Source organism: Procambarus clarkii, chromosome 26, assembly GCF_040958095.1.
Source record: "Procambarus clarkii isolate CNS0578487 chromosome 26, FALCON_Pclarkii_2.0, whole genome shotgun sequence".
Classification (NCBI taxonomy): domain Eukaryota; kingdom Metazoa; phylum Arthropoda; class Malacostraca; order Decapoda; family Cambaridae; genus Procambarus; species Procambarus clarkii.
The window spans coordinates 11,737,018-11,749,159 of record NC_091175.1 but is presented as its reverse complement, the minus strand read 5'-3'; positions in this window follow the sequence as shown (position 1 = coordinate 11,749,159).

Here is a 12,142-nt window from a genome sequence, read left to right as displayed (position 1 = left end):
AAATATATACATATATATATATATATATAATAGTTTGAGATTATACTAATAACCTGTTGTCTGTTGTCACTTAGTTCCTTTATAAGGAGTGAACATCAACACAAATATTAAACTGTTAACAAAGAAAGAAATACTAGCAACAAAGACTGATGGAAGTCTTATTTCAAGTACAGACGCCTAGACAAGTTTGTATCTGAGGCACCTCTTGTGAGGACGCCTCCATCATCGTTTTTTGGGGACTGATGACGGTAAGTTACTCTCTCTCTCTCTCTCTCTCTCTCTCTCTCTCTCTCTCCTACCATTCCCATGAGTCTGAGGTAATCAGTCTCCCCGGGCAACTTATAATCCTTAGTAATTTGTATCAAAGGGAGGAGTAACCGCCACCTCCCACCACGCTCCCCTTGTGCTCATGCTCCCCCTTGAGCCCACTCCTCCCCTTGTGCCCATGCATCCCCCTTTGTGCCCATGCATCCCCCCTTGTGCCCACGCTTCCCCCTTGTGCCCACGCTTCCCCCTTGTGCCCACCTCCCTGAACGAGACTCATAAACTGTGCGCCTGGCAAATATCCATCCACCTCGTTATATTTACCAGATCCGACACAGTTTGCGGACATTTATATGACAACAACTGTAGATGGAGCCATAGTCAGCCTGGCTACACCGCCACACAGACCTCTCGTAGAGCCGTAGCTACACACGCTGCACCCCTCACCAACCCCTTACACTCCCCTCACCCACCCCTCACCCTCCTCTCACCCACCCCTCACCCTCCTCTCACCCACCCCTCACCCTCCCCTCACTCTCCTCACAGACCTCTCGTATTACCACGCACCATTCAACAAGTTTGTATCATCCTCGCCAATCATTCGTAGTTATCAAATCAATGAAAGGGAGAGGATTAAGGGGGAGGGGGAGGGTGTGCCTGGGGGGGAAGGGGGGGGGGGAGAGCACCCCAGTGATCACGTGACTCTCCCAGCCAAGCCAGCCACCGTCTCTTGTCTCACCTCAAGAGGTGACAGATCGTCCAACACAATACAAGCCTCATCATTCATCATCCTCTCCGTGGGCCTCGTAAACATGGGCCCGGGGGGACACAAGTGAGGGCCCCTTCCACCCCCCCTCCCCATACCCGTGACGCTGCTGGGGGACCCGTGACGCTGCTGGGGACCCGTGACGCTGCTGGTGACCCGTGACGCTGCTGGGGACCCGTGACGCTACTGAGGACCCCCGTGACTCTGCTGAGGGACCCCGGTCTCCCCCCCTACTTCTGGGGGGGGGGGGACGCGGCCTAACTCTCACACACCGAGAATTAATCAAAACTTTGGGGGGATTTGTGGGTGGAAAAACTGATCCACACACAAGCCGCTGCTACACCATGAGGGTGTAGGGGGCTGGAGCATACGGTAGATGGAGGGGAGCATGTGCAGGGGCTGGAACATGAGGCTGGAGCATGAGGAGGGGAATAAGGATTAGGTGGAGCATGGTGAGAAAGTGGAGCATACGTAGAGTGGTAGAGATTGAGGAAAAAGAGGAGCGTGAAGAGCATTAGAAGAAGTGAAGCCATTGGAGGAAAGAAGCATTAGGAGAGTGTATATCATGATGAAGGGGGATGGAGCATGAGGCGGTGTATAATGAGCAGAAGGGATGATGAGCATGATGAAGGGATACATTATAATGAGGGGGAGGGGGGTAGAGAGCATGAGTACAATATTGTTATGAATAGTGTTGTGTTCAGTGTTGTTATATTGAGCATAATGAGCGTACAGCGAGGTTGTGAGTACAGTGTTATTGTGAGTAGTGTTGTGAGTACAGTGTTGTGAGTACAGTGTTATTGTGAGTACAGTGTTGTGAGTACAGTGTTATTGTGAGTACAGTGTTGTGAGTACAGTGTAGTGAGTACAGTGTTATTGTGAGTAGTGTTGTGAGTACAGTGTTATTGTGAGTACAGTGTTGTGAGTACAGTGTTGTTGTGAGTACAGTGTTATTGTGAGTACAGTGTTGTTGTGAGTACAGTGTTGTTGTGAGTACAGTGTTGTTGTGAGTACAGTGTTATTGTGAGTACAGTGTTATTGTGAGTACAGTGTTGATGACAATGTGAGTGTGGCAGGTGGAGGGGGGAGGAGGAGGACAGGTGAGTGGAGTATGATTAATGAGTGTGGTCCAGAGTGTGAGGGGCGCCAGCTCGTCTATACCCGTCATCATCCATCACCATCATGGTGGCGGCAGGATCTGCCCCCCCCCCTCACAATCACACACCTCCCCCCTCCCCCTCCCCTCACCCCCACCTACCCACATCCTCTCCACCCACACTCACATGCCTTTAGGCTTAAGACTCATGAGATCAATTCTGCGGTGAATACATGAGGCCCTTGAACCCGAGTTGATGGGTAGATGGATAAGTGAATGAATGGGTGGGTAGCCCGTTACCGTGATGGGCAGATTGATAAGTACTTTGATGAATGAGTACAGGACGATGTGGATGTATAAATACATGTAAATGAATGGGGGGGGGGTTGGTGCAGATTTGTGGATAAGTGGATAGAGTGTGAATGAACACGAAACTCATGACTGGGTGGATTGACAAGTGGAGGGTTGGACACCTGGGCTGATTGATGGACTCGTGGATTGACGAGTGAACGGGTGGAATACGAAGCCCACAACCAGAGCAGTCACCAGCTGGCCCTGATGGTTAGCTCGTAACTAACCAAAGAGACAAACAGCTCTGGAATATGAGTCACACCCACCTCACTCACTCAGTCTGGTTAAGCACCCTCGGGTCTGGCTAGTAACCGAATGGGTGCCAAACTAAAAACTTTTATATTATAAGTTTTAGATTTCTGTATATAAATATAATATTATATATATATATATATATATATATATATATATATATATATATATAATATATATATATATATATATATATATATATATATATATATATATATATTGTGAGAACAATGATTCTAGCACAAATCTTCTCTGTTTTTGTTACATTTTGTCTTCACTCGAGAAGGAAGTTGAAAAATTAACTCTCCAAAGTTCATTTTTACAGCTTTATTTGACCTGACGCTAAGAGATGCGTTTCGTTAACTCTTGTTAACATTGTCAACGGCAGAGTTGAAATAATGACAAGTTTCTTGCTGCATAGTACGCACCCGAGGATGATGTGAAGGTGAAGCACCTCACTTACAGGTCCATTGTACCTTGTCACTCTCCCGTTTGATAATGGGTGGAGGCAGTATGTCGTATGTTTCCTCGTGTTCTGGAAGTTGGAATAGGTGTAATTTGGTGCTAGTTGCTATTGATACATAGCTTGGTTTGCTTGATGATTAGCTACACCTACTGCACCGCTCCTTATGTCTTACTGATGAAGGAGGGGATGGGTAAATTGGTAGATGGGAAGATAATTATGTAAATGGCTAGATGAAAGGGTAGATAGGCGTCTCTCTTACACACACACATACACACACACTCTCTCTCTCTCTCTCTCTATTGTATTAACACGTAATTCCTAATTGCGGCACAAATTGCATTGTGAGCGTTGTTTCTACATAATGGAACAGAAATGACCTCCAACTGAATTATGTTTACACTAAATTGCTGTCCTAATTGGTCGTCACTGGATCCGTGTTCACACTTTTTTAAGGCAAACATTACTATAGGACACCTCTAGCGCCACTCCCACGGCATATTATATTTAATACGCCCTTGATTTCTGTATTTAAAATTGTTCTAGTGCCACACAATGATATAAAATGTTTAAAAGCTGAATGGGCTGAAGATTCGCCGAGGATATCTGGACGTTTCAATTACCCGCCATCAGGCCGGGTCGCCTAACAAAAGGGGGTGACCCAAGCCTCTCCGGACATAATAGTGGAGGAGCGGCGGTCTCTGAGGCGGTGCGGTGTGTGTTATTGTTGGTCCGGCCGCCTCTACAGCGCCCTCCCCCTTGTCATATTCTCCAGAGATCACGCACACTCACACGCCAACACTCTCACTCTCCCACTCTCTTCTCTCCACAAAGGGCATATTTACACGATGCTACAATGCCTCTACCAGGCATTACCTGGGTTATTCCACCCAGACCGCCATGTTGGGAGACAAGAGGTTGGTGGGTGGTGACGGGTCTTCCCGTCTAAACCGCGCGCGCCCGTCTCACACGCCCAATCCACCCCTTCCTCCCCCTGTCTACACGCACGCCCACACGCCCGCTTGACATGATGAGGTGTTGTCTGGCAGAAGAGGTTTAGGACAGCGCTCAGGGCCCGGTGGATGGAGGATGTTTTTTTCTTTTTTTTCGTCTCGAGAGATGCGGAGGTGAAACCCGATGTTAGAAAAGCACTGCACTGTGTTGGTTTATCCAAAGTGATTTTTTTCTCCCCAGCTCCGTTCTTTGTTGTCCTGAATAATGTACTACAACCAGTAAGGGTACAGCACAGGTAGGCTACAGCCGTGGCAGGCTACAGCAGTAGTAGGTTACAGCAGTAGTAGGTTACAGCAGCTGCAGGTTACAGAAATGTAAGGCTACAGCAGCGGCAGGTTAGTACAATGACTGGATACAGCCGTGACAGGCTACAGCAGTAGGAACGGAAGAGACCTAGACGCACTACAGAACGGTGGCTGCTAGACCTTAACCCTGACAAATGCAACGAAATTAAGATCAAATGAAGATAAGAAGTCCCCAGGCACACTACATTCTTAATGGCTGATAAGTTCGGGAATCAGACAAAGAGAAAGTTCCGGGAGTATATATATAACATAACATAACATTTTACATTAACAAAATATCGTTTGAAATATTCGGAAACTGGAAAATTACCGAGAATCCTTTAGGAACTGAGACAAGGACGTCTTCATGGCACTGTATAAAAACATACACAAGATCAACCCTGAAGTATGCAGCTCCGGCACTGAGTTTCCAACTTATATAACACAAACTAAAATTGAAAATTGCAATTTCGAATTATTTTTTGGCCTAAAATTCTTTTTCGATTTTCTATCATTTACGTTTTGTTTTGGCGGAATCAAAATGGCACATTTTGGTTTCAACAAAAATATATTAGACAGTTTTCCGTGAAGACGCGAACACCCACTTCACGCTGGTCAAATATGTCAGGTGTCTATTATATAACTTTCTTCGTCAATGTCATCAGATAGAGAAAACATACATTACTATATATTTGAAATATTTTATTAATAACCTTTAGATAAATTAACTACAACAACACAGACTCTTGTCAAGTTCAAGTTCAAGTAAGTTTATTGAGACAAGGAAAAAATACATTTCAAAGGGATAGAGTAGCTTAGGCTATTTCTACCCCCTAACTATTGTCAAAGCAAGCGAACACAGGTATAAGTAATGCATATAACTCAAATCTTGCTCAAAATGCTCACAATAATCCAACTGAGTGAAATTACATGAAACGAGATTACATGAAAATCGGTAAAGCATTTCAGAAAATCCTACACTAAATTAGTTATTTTGTATTGCAAAAATTATCTATAAATTTTCCTAAGCCTACTAACTTATCCGAAAATATTTTTAGCTTTACCAGAAAGCAATAAAAATAAACGTCTGAAAATCGCTATAATTATTGATTAACGTTAATTGTACAAAATATTACCTACAAATGGAAGCACATAGAGGTAACTTGACTAAGGTGATTGGAATGTTTATGTCCACAGAAGTGTGGATGACAATTTATATAACTTAACCAATATTGGCGATGGATGAATATATGTATTAAATTCTCGGGAATTATTCTAAGTTCTTGACATAAACAAAGTCCTCAGATAATGGACCGTTTATTCATACATGTGTGTGTGTGTGTGTGTGTGTGTGTGTGTGTGTGTGTGTGTGTGTGTGTGTGTGTGTGTATGTGTGTGTGTACTCACCTAATTGCGCTTGCAGGGGTTGAGCTCTGGCTCTTTGGTCCCGCCTCTCAACTGTCAATCAACTGGTGTACAGATTCCTGAGCCTACTGGGCTCTGTCATATCTACATTTAAAACTGTGTTTGGAGTCAGCCTCCACCACATCACTGCCTGTGTGTGTGTGTGTGTCGAAACTACATTCTATTACTTTAATAAATATATATTTAATCCTAAGCCTTCTAATATTGAGATAAATCATGATTTGTCTCCCGTTTTGTAGCGAATATTCCAGCCTAGCGAATATTTGTAATGAATGAACACTTAACTTTCTGATATTATAAAAATATTTATAAAAAAAATCGAAAATAAATTTGAATTTACAGTTAAATAAAAATATTATTTTGTTGTAATTCGAAAAAATCTGGTAAAATAATAACTTATTGATTAACAATGAAATATCAGCCGTAATACTTGTAATTAAATATATTAGTACTAAAAAATATCTAATGTATTTAATTCTAAATATGATTAATTAATATTAAGGTCTCAAAAAATATACTTCAAAAAACGAAACGTTTTCAACAAAAAAAATTATGTAATTTTGATTCTTAAAACGAAATAAATATTCAAATTTTTACGACAACAACATTTCGAAGTTGTTTTAATCTAAGTTAAAATGCAACAGAAAGTTGAAAAGTGGAACTGACCTCTGGTAAAGACTATCTGATCAGTTAAACTGTGGTTGCTCCGTCGGACAACACGCAGTGCTTATTGGTCGACCTGGCTGTTAACCAGGAGGAGATCTGACAGAGACCGGCCTTGAGAAACAATGATCCCCGGAACCATCTCAAGTGTACGTAATGAGGAGAAAGAGAGAGAGACAATTTTCTTCCCCCAATTTCAGTTATTGATAACGTATTCAACATGTAAGGCGAACACGATAGACAGCTGGAAAGGTGGAGACCAAGCGCTGAAGCTTTGAAATGCTAGCACAAATATCCGAGAACACGACACACCTACACAAGTACAGGGAACGCGGAGTCATCATGACCCTGTACGCCACCTACGTGAGACCTGCCAGAGTGTATGCAGCTCCAGCGTCGAGTACCTCCCTGTTATCGCCCGAACCGTAGCTGGTGATGATCCTGAGTTGGCAACAAGTCTGGTCCACAAACTATGGGTAAAGAATTGAGGAAAGGAGGAGAAAACTGGATTTCTGAACGCCGAAAAAATACGTGTAAGGAAGAGTAGTGCTATGATCGAGACATACAAAATTCTCTGGGGATGTGGCACATTAAATGGGCAAGAAATGTTTAGAATGTGGGGTACCAGAACAAGGTGATAAGGGATGAAAGATACAGACCCAACTATGCCATAAAGGTTGAAGATAACATTAATACAATGTGAGTGTAGTGAATACAATGTGAGTGTAATGAATACACGGACCCAAACTAGAGAGGTCAGATAGTACTGCCAAACTTCATATGAGGGCTGCCAGTCCCCACAACAGCTGGCAAGGCGGGGACCAGTATCTGTGGCTCGATTCCGCAAGTTCATATTAGTGCGAATAGTGTACATTCTCACTAATATGAACTAAAACGTGTGTGTGTGTGTGTACACAGAGGCACGTTATATACAGACAGACAACGACAAAGGCACACAACACCCCTTCAGCGAGGCCTTTACACCCCTCCCTCGCCTGCACCACCCCCACCTGCACCTCCCCCACCCCGCGCCCCGCCGCTCCGGCCAAACACGCAAATAGCGCCAAACATTACACTAGATAATGGGCGAGGACCAATTACCCGCACTACAAACTGTTTAACCGCGCGTGACACTACTGCCAACTCTCACACCTGCTCCCTGGCTCTCCCTGGCTCTCTCACTACCTCTCTCTCACTCTCTCGCATTTATTCTTATATACTCTCTCTCCCTCTGTTTACATACCTTAGTTTCTATGTTTTATTTAATGTTTCCTTTCATCGTGATGTAAGTTGGTGAAGCGAGTTGGTGCAGGGAAGATGTCGTACTTGGACAGCTGGACCCAATGAAAGTAACTAGATGAGGGCACGTCTCGACCAATCACAAGCCCACCTAGCCACTGCGGTAAGAACGCCGTCTTCTCTCCTACATAAACAACTTATCAGAAAACTAAGACTGCAATAGACATAAAGCGTACCCTATTTAACCAATCAGAGAGAACCGCAATAGCCCAACCAATGAGAAGCCGAGAATATAAACCTAACCTTCTCAGCCAGCCAAGGTAGCTGAAAGCCAAGGTAATGCTTGTCATTGGTTGAGAGCGTAAAGTAGCGTCAATTTACTACCTGTCCTCAAACTACTTTAAAGAACTTCAAAGATATTACTCCAAATCCGAACACAAAACACTCCAATGATGAGCTTAAGTATGTACTTCCTGCCCAACCCATCCACAGGTCAAGCTTGTTAAAGCAGCGGCCGTCGCCCGACGACGCATTTGTCAATTTTTAGTATATTATGTATTAAAAATAGGTTTGTTCTCCTTTATATAATAATATTATTATACATCAAAATTCTATGAATAGTTAGGCGTAGGTTAGGTTAGGTGTTTAGGTTCTGTTGGCGATTATTTGTATTCAACCCGTCCTCGACTCAAGTCCATTACATTCAGCGGTCAACCCCACAGACGCATTCATATATTTTAACATGCTGTTCATTCAAAACGGGAATTTTCTCAAGTATAAATTAATATTATAATAGCATATTGTGTATAAATAGGCATAGGTTAGGTTAGGTTAGGTTAGGTTAGGTGTTTAGGTTCTGTTGGCGATTATTTGTATTTGTAGTACGTGGGTGAAGCATTTACAGCGTTGTGGTTCGAACAAAATTCGTCAATGAAGCACTTGTTCCGGAAGTGTTCGAACGTCATCAGTTGTGAGTCGTGTGTAAACTGTTTTTCATTCATAAACAGCGAGTTTGGCGGGTGCATGGAATGGACTTTGGCCTCTGTTCATAAGGACGGGCTGCATCAACAAAGGCCATATGCTAGATAATCCAGCCGCCAAACCCCCCAGCTGTTTATGAATGAAAAACAGTTTACACACGACTCACAACTGATGACATCCGAACACTTCCGGAACAAGTGCTTCACTGACGACTTTTGTTCGAACCACAACGCTGTAAATGCTTCACCCACGTACTACAAATACAACAGCCCGTCCTCCAAACAAAGATCCAAAAGTGATTCCATGCACCCGCCAAACCCGCTGTTTATGAATGAAAAGCGGTTTACACACGACTCACAACTGCTGACGTTCGAACATATCCGGAACAAGTGCTTCACTGACGAATTTTGTTCGAATCACAACGCTATAAATGCTTCACCCACGTACTACACATTCAAATAATCGCCAACAGAACCTAAACACCTAACCTAACCAATATATATATATATATATATATATATATATATATATATATATATATATATATATATATATATATATATATATATAAATATATATATATATATATATATATATATATATATATATATATATATATATATATATATACATATATATATATATATATAGAGAGAGAGAGAGAGAGAGAGAGAGAGAGAGAGAGAGAGAGAGAGAGAGAGAGAGAGAGAGAGAGAGAGAGAGAGAGAGAGAGAGAGAGAGAGAGAGAGAGAGAGAGATAGTTTACTATCTGTATACTGTATGTCGCGCTGTGGTTGTCAGGTGTTGAGTGGCTCCCGCATGAGGCATGTTCACAGTGACTGTTTATATAAATCTTGGCCGGGAAGCGAGCTTCCGAGCAGTGATAATGATGTCAACATATTAATTGGCCGCCGGATGAAACAGTTTTTGCGCGGGTAATTTGGGTGGTGTAGCTGGTGTTTGTCTGTTTATGGCGGCGACCGCTCGTGCTCGACAACCACCTCCGCCTACATCAATTATTCACAGTGGCGCTGCATCTCTCCCTCCTATTGTTGGTGATGGCGACAGTGGTGGTGGTGGTGGCAGTGGTAGCTGTCGTGGTGATAGTAGTGGTGGTAATGCAGTGGTGGTAGTGGAAGTTGTGGTGGTGGTGGTAGTGGTGCTGTTGCTGCTACTCCCCTAACAATGTTCACAAAACAGTGACTTTGATGAAAAGAGCTCTTTTAAGAGCCTTTGTGTACCTGTTGCCTTTTAGTTTTTTCTGACGTTCGAATTCGTTGTCGTATCTGGCGTCCATGTTGTGGATGGAGGTGGCTTCCATAACTTCCTCTTTCAGTGCCTTCCGCTTATCGACCACTCGATACGAGAATTTCCTTATATTTCTTACTCAACTGAGTTTTAAACTCCATCTTTGTCCGCTTGTTCTTTTATTTCTCTTAATTTAAAGACTCTGTCTTTGTTAACCATGTGTATTTTCATCAGTATTGTGTATGTTGTGATCACTCTCGGCTCACTAGGTAGAACATCGACGCTGTGCGACGCTGGACGCCGCCGCACGACGCCGCACGACGCTGCACGACGCTGGACGACGCTGCACGACGCTAGACGACGCTAGACGACGCTGGACGACGCCGCACGACGCTGGACGACGCCGCATGACGTTGGACGACGCTGGACGACGCTGCACTCTTGTCACTGCAGGGATAAAAGTGACAGTCTGTCATCCTGGGGATCAAGCCCACCTCCCACCACACGCTCTCTTGCATCTCAGCAGCTTAAGGCATCTCTATCTACCAGATGTCCTCCGCTGGGGTTTGTTCACCTGACAGCTCATCCTTGATTGGCCGAGATGTGTCCAACACTCACTGACTCTCCCATTCTCTCCATCTCTTGAGTTCCAGGTTGACTCTGGTCTTCAGGAAGAGTGTGAGATGGTAGGTAAGGAGGTGAGATGATAGGTATTCTCTTAATTCTTACCTATCACTCACTTTTACCTATCTTCCCACTCTCTTACCTTATTAACTGACTTTCTCCTCCGCACTTTTCCCATTATATGGCTTCACAACGGTCCAGGACGGAGCGAAACGCCGCCAATCGTCATTTGCAGATTTGTGGATTGGTGTCCAATCTTCAGGCACTGTACCGTGACTAATCATCAGCAATACGGTGAACTTTCTAGAAACCTCTATGGCTGCACTGCATGATGCCCTGACCAATCACGAGGGCGCAATATGTGGCACCATCTGATTATCCTCGGCACGCGAAATGAGCCTTTAGCCAATCAGAACGAAGGAAACTCGCCTTCCAAGAGCTCGGGGATCAGTGGTCGCAAGCCGTTTGGGAAATGGGAGGAATTCCCCATTGTGGTCCCAACAGTCAAAGGCTGCGGATGTGCATCTACTCACCGTTCTTGGATAAGCCCAAGGAGCCAATTACTGAGAGCGGGAGGGCGGAGAAGTGATGAAAGATTCTGCCGATGTTCGCCAGGTTCTGAGCCGCGGCACAGGCCTCCCTCCCATGCTAATATTCGCCACTGTCTCTGTGGGAAGGAGGCAGCTGCCACAATGACGTGTTGCACAGGGGGTCACCAGAGCTGCCCACCTGGCTGACCCCAGGCAAGCAGCTGCACACCTGGCTGACCCCAGGCAGCCAGCTGCACACCTGGCTGACCCCAGGCAGGCAGCTGCACACCTGGCTGACCCCAGGCAGCTGCCCACCTGGCTGACCCCAGGCAGCTGCCCACCTGGCTGACCCCAGACAGCTGCATGGGAGTGTCACAGCTCCCCACATGACCAGGGCCTAAGACCTGAGAAAAATGTGTAACTCCACTTTGTTAACAAATCTAACCTAACCTAAGCCAATCTAACCTAACCTAACTTATCCTAAGCCAATTTAACCAAACCTAACATAACTTAACCTTTCCTCAGCCAAGTAACCTAACCTAACTTATCCTCAGCCAACTAACCTAATCTAATTTAAACTAACCAAATATAATGTAACCTAACCTTATCTAACCTTGCTTATCTTAAAGTAATCTAATCTAAGCTAATTTATCTTAACCCAACCTAACCTATCATGACCCAACCAAACCTAACGTAACCTAACCTAACTTATCCTAACCCAACCTAATCTAATCTAACTTATCCTAACCCAACCTAATCTAACCTAACTTATCCTAACCCAAGCTAATCTAACCTTTTCCAACTCAATCTAAACGAAGCAATCCTATGCTAACCTTCCCTAACCTAACCATACGAAAATAAGTGACAGAACGTTGAGCTTAATATATGATGTAAACGGTGTGTGACGTCACTATGACGTCACAGTGCACATTCAGGTAAAAG